Source organism: Astyanax mexicanus, chromosome 9 (assembly GCF_023375975.1).
Source record: "Astyanax mexicanus isolate ESR-SI-001 chromosome 9, AstMex3_surface, whole genome shotgun sequence".
Lineage (NCBI taxonomy): Eukaryota > Metazoa > Chordata > Actinopteri > Characiformes > Acestrorhamphidae > Astyanax > Astyanax mexicanus.
Window position 1 is genome coordinate 38,955,212 of NC_064416.1, and position 14,149 is coordinate 38,969,360.

The window sequence follows — 14,149 nt, forward strand, 5'->3', positions numbered from 1 at the left end:
TTATCCTGTTCTTCAATAATCAGAACCACAAAGAAAAGAAAAACACCACAAAGCAGATATTATTCAGCTGGGGGATTATTTGCTCCCAGCACTGTAAAAAATATCACTAGGACGGTGGTGGTGTATGTGGTACAAATTTGTGTTGTGTTGGTGCAGTGCTTTTATAAACATTGATAAAAAATTCAACAACCACTCAGTTCATATTTCTTTCCTCCAGACTGTAAAACACAGCAGGAACGTTCATCAACAACAGAGAGCAGATGATTTTACTCATTACTCTCCATCAGATTCACGTTCAGAAAGAAGTATCACGACTCGTCATCGTGGGTAGAGAGACGTAACACTTTCAGAACAATTTTCCAAGTTATAAACTATAGAAATGATCCCTGAAAGTATAGTCTTAGTTTCTCATCTCTACTGACAGAACTCTTCATCTACACTCTACACTTCACCCTCACTCTAGATCCTCCTCCTTCAGCTTGTGTTATTGCACAATTATACTGCCTTTGTGTGCTTAATTAAGGGAAAAAAACTGATTAGAAACTTTGAAAGTTTCTTACGCTTCATTTGGTACTTAATAATAGAATATTAAGTCATTTTGAGCTATTCTGACTTAATTTAATACGTTTTATACTAGAAAATATATGAATAAATAATGCATTTTGGCTGAAAAAGGAAATTACACAAAGTTTATAAAATGAACTAACATACTTAAAATTAATTTATTTAAAGGTTAAACTATACATGGCTGTTTTAGAAAATTATAGGTTTTTCCAGATTTAAAAAAAAGTGTAACAAAAAACATCTATTGTATTTTTTTAAATATAAATTATTGTTTTAAAGTACTTTTCATATATTTCATTTTAAATAAAATATTGATTGATTTAAAATAAAACAGTTGGATTCTAACTAAATCATACATATATGGTGAAAAAAAAAAGAATATATTTAGCTGTAACAAATTAGAGTATTGCTTTAGGTTGGTCCAAAGTATCTTTTTTCAGTGTAGTAGAGAAAATTAGACTAAAACATTTTTACAGGTTTGATTTTCAAGATGATCCACATTAAAGTATTTTTATCTATTAGCACTTGTATCTGTTTGTCTCATTAAATTTGTCATACACACAGTACTGTCCACACTGTAAAATGTAATAGTTGTATATGTTTTGTAATTACAGACTGTAGTTCTGTATCTGTTTCTTTGTAAATTTTATTATTATCCTGTTTTACCCTGTTGTTCAATAATCTGAACCACACAGGAGAGACAAACACCACAGAGCAGATATTATTCAGCTGGTGGATCATTTATTCTCAGCACTGCTCAGCACAAGTGAGTCGATCACACACAACAGTGCTCAAGAGTTTTTAAACACTCAACAATCCAATCTGATAAAAATACACTTCCTCATATTAACATCAACAGAAACATTGACTACCACTCAGTTCATAATTCTTTCCTCCAGACTGTGAAACACAGCAGGAACGTTCATCAACAACAGAGAGCAGATGATTTTACTCATTACTCTCCATCAGATTCACGTTCAGAAAGAAGTATCACGACTCGTCATCGTGGGTAGAGAGACGTAACACTTTCAGAACAATTTTCCAAGTTATAAACTATAGAAATGATCCCTGAAAGTATAGTCTTAGTTTCTCATCTCTACTGACAGAACTCTTCATCTACACTCTACACTTCACCCTCACTCTAGATCCTCCTCCTTCAGATCTGAGATCAGCTGATCTGATGAGCAGAATCTATTGTTTTTAATACATTTACATTTAAATACATATTTAGATTTTTTTTTTTTTTCGGCTTCTTTCCCACCATTTGAAAAAAAAAAAAAAAAAAACATTTTAATCAATAAAGTCACATGTATTCACTGTGATTATCTAACACAGGGCTTTTTGCAGTGTCACACTTTAAACAAATGCATTTAGGCATATTTGTATTTATTTATTTTGTCTTCATCTGTGAATTTATTGTTTCTGCTCTCCTTCTGTTTACAGAGAATCACAATCAGACTCTGTTCTTCCTCCTTCATCACTGTAACAACCAATAAAACACATCTGAATATATAAATAAAAGCTTTTCTAAAGCACTTTAGAGACTGGAACACATTTATACTGAAACAGTGCATGTAAAATAAACAGTACTTAAAACACTCCCATGTATCAATAAACTGAACACAGAGAATCTCAGATTACCTCTTATTCAGTTAGTGTCAGTAAATAAAATATAAATAAAAACATTATATTCCCACCAAGAAACTGAATTTTATTACTTTATTCAGTTTTTCTTTTTACTGGTTTCTGTCTAAACACTCTGTTCATACCTGATTCCTCCAGACTGTGAAACATAGAAACAACATTTGTCAGAGATTGAAAACAAAAAAATATATTTAACACTTTTTATTGTATAGAAGCCCATTTCTGCCACTTGGAAATAAAACACTATCCTATTCATGCATAGGATGAAGTATTATACATTATAACTTGCCATTTGCTAAGTACGAACCACACCTAAAAGAAGTAGAGAAAGAAAAGAAAAGAAAAAGGGGATTGTAACACCTGTCCAGGATAAGGCAACTTTAGGCAACAGACAGCACAAAGATGGTAAGTAAGGGAGAAGCCACACCCAATATGCAAATATATGGTGCCAGAAGCCTCACAACTAATGTATAGTATTTGTGCATACTTTGTTTTTTTCTATGCTACAGAGTGCACTGAACCTGGTCTGTTACACTCTTTTAAAGTACTTTTCATATATTTCGGTTAAATAATATATTGATTGATTTAAAATAAAACAGTTGGATTCTAATTAAATCATACATATGTGGTGAAAAAAAACCCCGAATATATTTAGCTGTAACAAATTAGAGTATTGCTTTAGGTTGGTCCAAAGTATCTTTTTTTCAGTGTAGTAGAGAAAATTAGACTAAAACATTTTTACAGGTTTGATTTTCAAGATGATCCACATTAAAGTATTTTTATCTATTAGCACTTGTATCTGTTTGTCTCATTAAATTTGTCATACACACAGTACTGTCCACACTGTAAAATGTAATAGTTGTATATGTTTTGTAATTACAGACTGTAGTTCTGTATCTGTTTCTTTGTAAATTTTATTATTATCCTGTTTTACCCTGTTGTTCAATAATCTGAACCACACAGGAGAGACAAACACCACAGAGCAGATATTATTCAGCTGGTGGATCATATATTCTCAGCACTACTCAGCACAAGTGAGTCAATCACACCCAACAGTGCTCAAGAGTTTTTAAACACTCAACAATCCAATCTGATAAAAATACACTTCCTCATATTAACATCAACAGAAACATTGACTACCACTCAGTTCATAATTCTTTCCTCCAGACTGTGAAACACAGCAGGAACGTTCATCAACAACAGAGAGCAGATGATTTCACTCATTACTCTCCATCAGATTCACGTTCAGAAAGAAGTATCACGACTCGTCATCGTGGGTAGAGAGACGTAACACTTTCAGAACAATTTTCCAAGTTATAAACTATAGAAATGATCCCTGAAAGTATAGTCTTAGTTTCTCATCTCTACTGACAGAACTCTTCATCTACACTCTACACTTCACCCTCACTCTAGATCCTCCTCCTTCAGATCTGAGATCAGCTGATCTGATCAGGAGAATTCATTCTTTTTAATACATCTACATTTAAATACATATTCTGACACTGTGATTATCTAGCACAGGGCTTTCTGCAGCGTCTCACACTTTAAATAAATGCAATTAGTTTTTATTTAATTATTTTATCTTTATCTGTTAATTTATTGTTGCTGCTCTTCTTCTGTTTACAGAGAATCACAATCAGACTCTTACTGTTTATTTTTTCCTACACAACAATAGAAAAACATGGAATTTAGATTAAAATTGACATTTGCTATTATTTGCATTTTTTCCTTTAAAAGACAAGTGTAGTGTAGTTTACTGAATAATGATGTCACAGGAAGTGATCTCTTATTTTAATAGGGGGTGAACTGAACAGTGTGACAGAAATTAAATTAAACTTGGGAATGTGTGATGCACTGAAAGAGATGAATTGTTGAACTAATTTAAATAAATGGTTTCAATTGGTAAAAAATAATTGAATTAAGTTTTTCTGAATTAAGTTAACATGTTTAATAAACACAGTTACATTAAATCAGCTCAACCTAATTATCTGATTGTCTTCAATTTGCATTAATGCAACTCAAATGTAAAGCAAGCCACCTTAATTAATTAAAGTGTTAATAACTGGAATTATTTGAGCTTAAATAAGATACAGACCTAAGTCTAGACTACTTAAGGGAATTAAGTTAATTGTACTTAATTTATGATGACATTATTCAAAGAACTCGTTAATCCAGAATCCAGTCCTGGATTTGTAATATTTGGTTGGTGTGGTGCTATCTGACCAATCAAATAGATGAACTGTTCCTTTAAATTTCAGCAAAAACTAAATCCAGGACTGGAATCTGGATAAAAAAAGTTCTGATTTTAAAAACAGGAGCAAAACTGGAAACACAGTTTACTGACATAAACCTTAAATCTAACATGTAACAAGTTGTTTTTTAAATGTTGGAAAAAAGGCCAAAGGCAATGCAGAAATCATGTAAATCAAAATGCACAAATCAAGTGAAAATATGTAATTAAATGTAAATGTATTAAAAACAATGAATTCTCCTGATCAGATCAGCTGATCTCAGATCTGAAGGAGGAGGATCTAGTGTGAGGGTGAAGTGTAGAGTGTAGATGAAGAGTTCTGTCAGTAGAGATGAGAAACTAAGACTATACTTTCAGGGATCATTTCTATAGTTTATAACTTGGAAAATTGTTCTGAAAGTGATACGTCTCTCTACCCACGATGACGAGTCGTGATACTTCTTTCTGAACGTGAATCTGATGGAGAGTAATGAGTAAAATCATCTGCTCTCTGTTGTTGATGAACGTTCCTGCTGTGTTTCACAGTCTGGAGGAAAGAAATATGAACTGAGGGGTTATTAATCTTTTTGTGAATATATAAATGAAAAGGTTTAATTAATAGGTTGAGCTCAGTGTTTAAAAGCACTAGTAGCACTGCTACATCTGATTTTCTTATTTGTAGAAGCACAACACACACTTACATCTCATACTCCACCCCCATACCAGTGTTAATCACTGCAGTGCTGAGAATAAATGATCCACCAGATAAATATCTGTTCTGTGGTGTTCTGATTTCTGAAGAACAGGATGAAAGGAAGATAATAATAAAATAAACATATAATAATAAAATAAAATAAAAATTCGCTTTAATAAAAAAAAAAAAAATGAAATTTGTTGGCTGTCCCCACTCTCTAAATGTAAACATTATCAATAAATATAATTATTAAAATCCAGTCCTGAATTTAGTTTTTGCTGAAATTTAAAGGAACAGTTCATGTATTTGATAGGTCAGAGAGCACCACACCTACCAAATATTACAAATCCAGGACTGGATCCTGGATTAAAGGTCCAGATTTAAAGGAGTTATTTGAGTAATGTTCTCTTAAATTAATTGTAATTTTTGCAGCTCCACTGAGTGTATACAACACTTTGTGTATATTTTATAGTTACAGACTGTAGTTCTCTATCTGTTTATCTGTATATTTAATTATTATCCTCCATTTATCCTGTTATTCAATAATCAGAACCCCACAGGAGAGAAAAACACCACAGAGCAGATATTATTTGTCTGGTGGATTATATATTCTCTGCACTGCAGTAACTATCACTGGGATGGTGGTGTACGAAGAGTAAGCATGTGTAGCACTGGTACAAATAAAAGATTCAGACACGTGGGACGCACTGTATTAAAAAAGTACTTTTCATAAGAATATATACTTTTACAACCATTAACAAAAAGTTTTAAAACCACTCAGTTCATACTTCTTTCCTCCAGACTGTGAAACACAGCAGGAATGTTCATCAACAACAGAGAGCAGATGATTTTACTCATTACTCTCCATCAGATTCACGTTCAGAAAGAAGTATCACGACTCGTCATCGTGGGTAGAGAGACGTAACACTTTCAGAACAATTTTCCAAGTTATAAACTATAGAAATGATCCCTGAAAGTATAGTCTTAGTTTCTCATCTCTACTGACAGAACTCTTCATCTACACTCTACACTTCACCCTCACTCTAGATCCTCCTCCTTCAGATCTGAGATCAGCTGATCTGATGAGCAGAATCTATTGTTTTTAATACATCTACATTTAAATACATATTCTGACACTGTGATTATCTAGCACAGGGCTTTCTGCAGCGTCTCACACTTTAAATAAATGCAATTAGTTTTTATTTAATTATTTTATCTTTATCTGTTAATTTATTGTTGCTGCTCTTCTTCTGTTTACAGAGAATCACAATCGGACTCTTACTGTTTATTTTTTCCTACACAACAATAGAAAAACATGGAATTTAGATTAAAATTGACATTTGCTATTATTTGCATTTTTTCCTTTAAAAGACAAGTGTAGTGTAGTTTACTGAATAATGATGTCACAGGAAGTGATCTCTTATTTTAATAGGGGGTGAACTGAACAGTGTGACAGAAATTAAATTAAACTTGGGAATGTGTGATGCACTGAAAGAGATGAATTGTTGAACTAATTTAAATAAATGGTTTCAATTGGTAAAAAATAATTGAATTAAGTTTTTTCTGAATTAAGTTAACATGTTTAATAAACACAGTTACATTAAATCAGCTCAACCTAATTATCTGATTGTCTTCAATTTGCATTAATGCAACTCAAATGTAAAGCAAGCCACCTTAATTAATTAAAGTGTTAATAACTGGAATTATTTGAGCTTAAATAAGATACAGACCTAAGTCTAGACTACTTAAGGGAATTAAGTTAATTGTACTTAATTTATGATGACATTATTCAAAGAACTCGTTAATCCAGAATCCAGTCCTGGATTTGTAATATTTGGTTGGTGTGGTGCTATCTGACCAATCAAATAGATGAACTGTTCCTTTAAATTTCAGCAAAAACTAAATCCAGGACTGGAATCTGGATTAAAAGTTCTGATTTTAAAAACAGGAGCAAAACTGGAAACACAGTTTACTGACATAAACCTTAAATCTAACATGTAACAAGTTGTTTTTTAAATGTTGGAAAAAAGGCCAAAGGCAATGCAGAAATCATGTAAATCAAAATGCACAAATCAAGTGAAAATATGTATTTAAATGTAAATGTATTAAAAACAATAGATTCTGCTCATCAGATCAGCTGATCTCAGATCTGAAGGAGGAGGATCTAGTGTGAGGGTGAAGTGTAGAGTGTAGATGAAGAGTTCTGTCAGTAGAGATGAGAAACTAAGACTATACTTTCAGGGATCATTTCTATAGTTTATAACTTGGAAAATTGTTCTGAAAGTGTTACGTCTCTCTACCCACGATGACGAGTCGTGATACTTCTTTCTGAACGTGAATCTGATGGAGAGTAATGAGTAAAATCATCTGCTCTCTGTTGTTGATGAACGTTCCTGCTGTGTTTCACAGTCTGGAGGAAAGAAGTATGAACTGAGTGGTTATTAATCTTTTTGTGAATATATAAATGAAAAGGTTTAATTAATAGGTTGAGCTCAGTGTTTAAAAGAGCTAGTAACACTGCTACATCTGATTCTCTTATTTGTAGAAGCACAACACACACTTACACCTCATACTCCACCCCCATACCAGTGTTAATCACTGCAGTGCTGAGAATAAATGATCCACCAGATAAATATCTGTTCTGTGGTGTTCTGATTTCTGAAGAACAGGATGAAAGGAAGATAATAATAAAATAAACATATAATAATAAAATGTAAAAAAAATTCGCTTTAATAAAAAAAAAAATGAAATTTGTTGGCTGTCCCCACTCTCTAAATATAAACCTTATCAATAAATATAATTATTAAAATCCAGTCCTGAATTTAGTTTTTGCTGAAATTTAAAGGAACAGTTCATGTATTTGATTGGTCAGAGAGCACCACACCTACCAAATATTACAAATCCAGGACTGGATCCTGGATTAAAGGTCCTGATTTAAAGGAGATATTTGAGTAATGTTCTCTTAAATGAATTGTAATTTTTGCAGCTCCACTGAGTGTATACAACACTTTGTGTATATTTTATAGTTACAGACTGTAGTTCTCTATCTGTTTCTCTGTATATTTTATTATTATCCTCCATTTATCCTGTTATTCAATAATCAGAACCCCACAGGAGAGAAAAACACCACAGAGCAGATATTATTTGTCTGGTGGATTATATATTTTCTGCACTGCAGTAACTATCACTGGGATGGTGGTGTACGAAGAGTAAGCATGTGTAGCACTGGTACAAATAAAAGATTCAGACACGTGGGACGCACTGTATTAAAAAAGTACTTTTCATAAGAATATATACTTTTACAACCATTAACAAAAAGTTTTAAAACCACTCAGTTCATACTTCTTTTCTCCAGACTGTGAAACACAGCAAGAACGTTCATCAACAACAGAGAGCAGATGATTTCAGAACACTTTCAGAACAATTTTCCAAGTTATAAACTATAGAAATGATCCCTAAAAGTATAGTCTTAGTTTCTCATCTCTACTGACAGAACTCTTCATCTACACTCTACACTTCACCCTCACTCTAGATCCTCCTCCTTCAGATCTGAGATCAGCTGATCTGATCAGGAGAATTCATTGTTTTTAATACATTTACATTTAAATACATATTTAGATTTTTTATATTTTTTTTCGGCTTCTTTCCCACCATTTGAAAAAAAAAACAAAAACATTTTAATCAATAAAGTCACATGTATTCACTGTGATTATCTAACACAGGGCTTTTTGCAGTGTCACACTTTAAACAAATGCATTTAGGCATATTTGTATTTATTTATTTTGTCTTCATCTGTGAATTTATTGTTGCTGCTCTCCTTCTGTTTACAGAGAATCACAATCAGACTCTGTTCTTCCTCCTTCATCACTGTAACAACCAATAAAACACATCTGAATATATGAATAAAAACTTTTCTAAAGCACTTTAGAGACTGGAACACATTTATACTGAAACAGTGCATGTAAAATAAACAGTACTTAAAAACACTCCCATGTATCAATAAACTGAACACAGAGAATCTCAGATTACCTCTTATTCAGTTAGTGTCAGTAAATAAAATATAAATAAAAACATTATATTCCCACCAAGAAACTGAATTTTATTACTTTATTCAGTTTTTCTTTTTACTGGTTTCTGTCTAAACACTCTGTTCATACCCGATTCCTCCAGACTGTGAAACATAGAAACAACATTTGTCAGAGATTGAAAACAAAAAAATATATTTAACACTTTTTATTGTATAGAAGCCCATTTCTGCCACTTGGAAATAAAACACTATCCTATTCATGCATAGGATGAAGTATTATACATTAGAACTTGCCATTTGCTAAGTACGAACCACACCTAAAAGAAGTAGAGAAAGAAAAGAAAAGAAAAAGGGGATTGAAACGCCTGTCCAGGATAAGGCAGCTTTAGGCAACAGACAGCACAAAGATGGTAAGTAAGGGAGAAGCCACACCCAATATGCAAATATATGGTGCCAGAAGCCTCACAACTAATGTATAGTATTTGTGCACACTTTGTTTTTTTCTATGCTACAGAGTGCACTGAACCTGGTCTGTTACACTCTTTTACTCTCCAGTGTTTTTCAATTTCATATTTTCACCAAAGGGGTTGCCAAATCCTCAGATGTTACATAGAACTTATTTAATATAAAAATAAAAATTATTGTTCTTAATCAAAATCAGTAATACTATTGGTACTGCATACTGTGTTTCTTATCCACATTGAACATTCACTCTAAAACAAGTCTTATTAAAAACTGATATACTAAAACAATACTGATAATGATGATACTTTCAGTGTGGATTAAACAGATCTTTATTTTCAGGTTAAGTTTTATTTGTACATTAATTCCAGTTCCTTTTTGTTTTATAAAGTATATAAAATGTATAGGGTCATTCTAATACCCTCACATTGTCAAAGAAGCCCCTAAAAAGTAGAAAACTAGGAAGCATATAAAATATGCTCAATATGTTGAAAATGCCTGTACATGTATATATATATATATATATGTATATACACATAATTCCTTACACGCACACAAGTTAAGTTGAGTCAACCTACAATTATAAATAAATAAAATTTTCTTAGCCGCGTGATCATGGCGAGTGAAGGCAAAAAGGAGAAAAGGACATTTGAAGAGGCGCCGTCATCTTATAAATCCGCTGTTCGAGACCATTGTCAGCAGACATATAAATACCAATACATTTAGTGATTTTAATTCATCTGTGCCTTTTATCTATTTATTGTTGGCTCCGCAAGAGTGAGTAGGAGCACCTTGTTGATTTAAAATAAAAAGAGCTAAGAACATACTAAATGTTGGAGCAGAATAACATTAACATCAAAACCAAACCAAACCTGTTGCCCAAGGACTGCTATACGAACTGAACCGTGACCAAACTGTACAGTTACATAACTAACATTTACAAATCTAAACTAATATTCTTATACAAACATCGACAGAAACATTGACAACCACTCAGTTCATACTTCTTTCCTCCAGACTGTGAAACACAGCAGGAACGTTCATCAACAACAGAGAGCAGATGATTTTACTCATTACTCTCCATCAGATTCACGTTCAGAAAGAAGTATCACGACTCGTCATCGTGGGTAGAGAGACATAACACTTTCAGAACAATTTTCCAAGTTATAAACTATAGAAATGATCCCTGAAAGTATAGTCTTAGTTTCTCATCTCTACTGACAGAACTCTTCATCTACACTCTACACTTCACCCTCACTCTAGATCCTCCTCCTTCAGATCTGAGATCAGCTGATCTGATCAGGAGAATTCATTGTTTTTAATACATTTATATTTAATCACATATTTTGACACTGTGATTATCTAGCACATGGCTTTCTGCAGTGTCTCACACTTTGAATAATTTAACCGTATTTTTTATTTATTTATTTTATCTATGAATGTATTTTTGCTGCTGTTCTTCTGTTTACAGAGAATCACAATCAGACTCTGTTCTTCCTCCTTCATCACTGTAACAACCAATAAAACACGTCTGAATATATGAATAAAAGCTTTTCTAAAGCACTTTAGAGACTGGAACACATTTATACTGAAACAGTGCATGTAAAATAAACAGTACTTAAAAACACTCCCATGTATCAATAAACTGAACACAGAGAATCTCAGATTACCTCTTATTCAGTTAGTGTCAGTTAATCAAATAAAAATAAAAACATTATATTCCCACCAAGAAACTAACTTTTGTTACTGTTACTTTTATTATCACTACAGTCTTTCTTTTTTACTGGTTTCTGTCTAAACACTCTGTTCATACCTGATTCCTCCAGACTGTGAAACATAGAAGCAACATTTGCCAGAGATGGAAAACCAAAAAAAAAAAGATCAGGAGGAAGTATTATATATTTTAACTTGTCATCGCGGGATGTGCGTAGAGAAACGTAACACTTTCAAAACTACTTTCCAGGTTATAAACTATAAAAGTGATCCCTGAAAATATATAATGAAAATAAATATTGGCTCAATTTTATTTGTAAATATATACAATTTTAGGTTTATTTAACTTGACTTAGTCAAAGCTAGATGATAACTTGAACCAGTTAGGTGTATTCAATCTACCTGGGTTTTGTTCACACTACAATAGTTTAATTAACTGGACTGATTTTTTTTAATACCGTGGCCTTACCGAAGTTAATTTATTGAATATATATACACATGGGCACATAGATACACATATTGTATATATACAAATACATACACAAACTACTTAATACAATAGCAGAAGTTGAAAAATTAACACCGTAGCTTCAAACCAATGTATTATGACAACTAGGATCACAAACTAAGGATAATTTGCTCTTGCAACCTACAGATACTAAGAACTGGCAGTTAATACACACACCACTCCAAAACCTGCTCAGGATTAGGCAGCTTTGGGCAACAGACAGCACAAAGATCACAATATGCAAATATATGGTGCCAGGAGCCTATAGAAAAGCTGTATAAACCAACACTGTAGAAAGAGCACTGACACGTGTAGTATAACTAAATATTAATTAAAATCGTTTTTTCCCAACAAACATTTTTGAGTTTTCAGGTTGAAGTTCTCTAATCTAAATTTATTGAGTTGTACTGGCCGGTAAAATCATTCAACCTGATAACATAAATACTCCTGACTTAACCACAAAATCACTGGTGTCAGTTTTGCAACTGAGGGAACTCTTCATATACATGCTACCCTTCACACTAACCAAGATCTCAGACTCATCAAACCACACTTTTAAATTGGTACCATGGATAATGTGTTCTTTCCTATTTTATTTTCTATAACATGTATTTTAAAATATGTTGTTACATATACCCACGATCCTTAAGGGCTACTTATTAGCATATACACACGACACTCCTCTCTTTTCTCCTTATTTAGACTGGAGGTGCAGCTTCATTTTAGGCTCTTTTTAAACACAGCTGCTCCAGCTTCTAATAACATCAATAATTAACAAATGTTGCTTCTGTGTTACACAGTCTGGAGGAATCATGTATGAACAGAGTGATTAGACATAAACCAGCACAAAAAAAAGACTGAGTAAAACAATAAAATCTACTTTCTTGTTGGGAATATAATGTTTTTTTATTGTTTATTTGATTTACTGACACTAACTGAATAAGAGATATTTATTTATTTGTATACTGTGTTTCACCTCCGCCTTTACTCACCATCTATGAGCAGCTTTTCCCCACAGACTACCTTCCCTAATCTGTACTCTTAGTACATATAGTGGTACAATCAGTTGAGCAAGTCACTCTTTTTTCTGCTGCTCAAAATTTCTGTTACATGTTAGATTTTCTGGTTTGTTCCAAAAATGGTTTTAATCCAGATTGCAGTCTTGGGTTTTGTTCTTGCTAAAATCAAAAGGAACAGTTCATGTATTTGATTGGTCAGAGAGCACCACGCCTCCCAACTACTACAAACCCAGGACTGGTGCATTAATTCAAACTCTTAACTTGAAAACAGTCAGATAATTAGTTTAAGCTGATTTAAGGTAACTGTTTTTATTTAAACTAACTTGATTTAGAAAAAACTTAATTAAATCATTTGTTACCAATTAAAGCAATTTATTTAATTTGGTTTAACAATTCTCCTTTTTCAGTGTATGATATCAGAAACTAGAGCAGCTGTGTGTAAAAAGAGTCTAAAATAAAGCTGCACGTCGAGTTTAAATAAGGAGAAAAGGGTGGAGTGTTGAGTTAATATGCTAATAAGTAGCTCTAAAGGATTGTGGGTATACATACCAACATATTTTATCTAGAGTGAGGGTGAAGTGTAGAGTGTAGATGAAGAGTTCTGTCAGTAGAGATGAGAAACTAAGACTATACTTTCAGGGATCATTTCTATAGTTTATAACTTGGAAAATTGTTCTGAAAGTGTTACGTCTCTCTACCCACGATGACGAGTCGTGATACTTCTTTCTGAACGTGAATCTGATGGAGAGTAATGAGTAAAATCATCTGCTCTCTGTTGTTGGTGAACGTTCCTGCTGTGTTTCACAGTCTGGAGGAAAGAAGTATGAACTGAGTGATTTTAAAACTTTTTGTTAATGGTTGTAAAAGAATACGTTCTTATGAAAAGTACTCTTTTTAATACAGGGCGTCCCACGTGTCTGAATCTTTTATTTGTATCAGTGATACACATGCTTACTCTTCGTACACCACTATCCCAGTGATAGTTACTGCAGTGCAGAGAATATATAATCCACCAGACAAATAATATCTGCTCTGTGGTGTTTTTCTCTCCTGTGGGGTTCTGATTATTGAAGAACAGGATAAATGGAGGATAATAATAAAATATACAGATAAACAGATACAGAACTACAGTCTGTAACTATAAAATGTACACAGTGTTTTATACACTCAGTGGAGCTGCAAAAATTACAATTCATTTAAGAGAACACTACTCAAATAACTCCTTTAAATCTGGACCTTTAATCCAGGATCCAGTCCTGGATTTGTAATATTTGGTAGGTGTGGTGCT

General features: G+C 32.8%; 1 long non-coding RNA gene, 8 other non-coding genes and 1 pseudogene across 9 annotated transcripts in view; 3 read left to right on the forward strand and 7 right to left on the reverse strand.

Moving 5' to 3' along the window:
• The window catches only part of LOC125804591 (uncharacterized), a 349,596-nt gene that overhangs the window by 290,183 nt on the left and 45,264 nt on the right, over positions 1 to 14,149 (reverse strand). The gene's annotated exons all lie outside the window — the stretch shown is intronic.
• On the reverse strand, positions 189 to 402 carry LOC125804654 (small nucleolar RNA U3). Its single transcript, XR_007440812.1, has one exon. It is a non-coding gene; the product is annotated as a small nucleolar RNA U3 (small nucleolar RNA).
• LOC125804651 (small nucleolar RNA U3) lies at positions 1,435 to 1,648 on the reverse strand. The gene has a single exon (XR_007440809.1). It is a non-coding gene; the product is annotated as a small nucleolar RNA U3 (small nucleolar RNA).
• Positions 3,347 to 3,560, reverse strand: LOC125804652 (small nucleolar RNA U3). The gene has a single exon (XR_007440810.1). It is a non-coding gene; the product is annotated as a small nucleolar RNA U3 (small nucleolar RNA).
• Positions 4,801 to 5,014, forward strand: LOC125804660 (small nucleolar RNA U3). The gene has a single exon (XR_007440818.1). It is a non-coding gene; the product is annotated as a small nucleolar RNA U3 (small nucleolar RNA).
• Positions 5,905 to 6,118, reverse strand: LOC125804657 (small nucleolar RNA U3). Its single transcript, XR_007440815.1, has one exon. It is a non-coding gene; the product is annotated as a small nucleolar RNA U3 (small nucleolar RNA).
• LOC125804635 (small nucleolar RNA U3) lies at positions 7,358 to 7,571 on the forward strand. Its single transcript, XR_007440794.1, has one exon. It is a non-coding gene; the product is annotated as a small nucleolar RNA U3 (small nucleolar RNA).
• On the reverse strand, positions 8,481 to 8,603 carry LOC125804670 (small nucleolar RNA U3; annotated as a pseudogene).
• Positions 10,610 to 10,823, reverse strand: LOC125804643 (small nucleolar RNA U3). The gene has a single exon (XR_007440801.1). It is a non-coding gene; the product is annotated as a small nucleolar RNA U3 (small nucleolar RNA).
• Positions 13,485 to 13,698, forward strand: LOC125804661 (small nucleolar RNA U3). The gene has a single exon (XR_007440819.1). It is a non-coding gene; the product is annotated as a small nucleolar RNA U3 (small nucleolar RNA).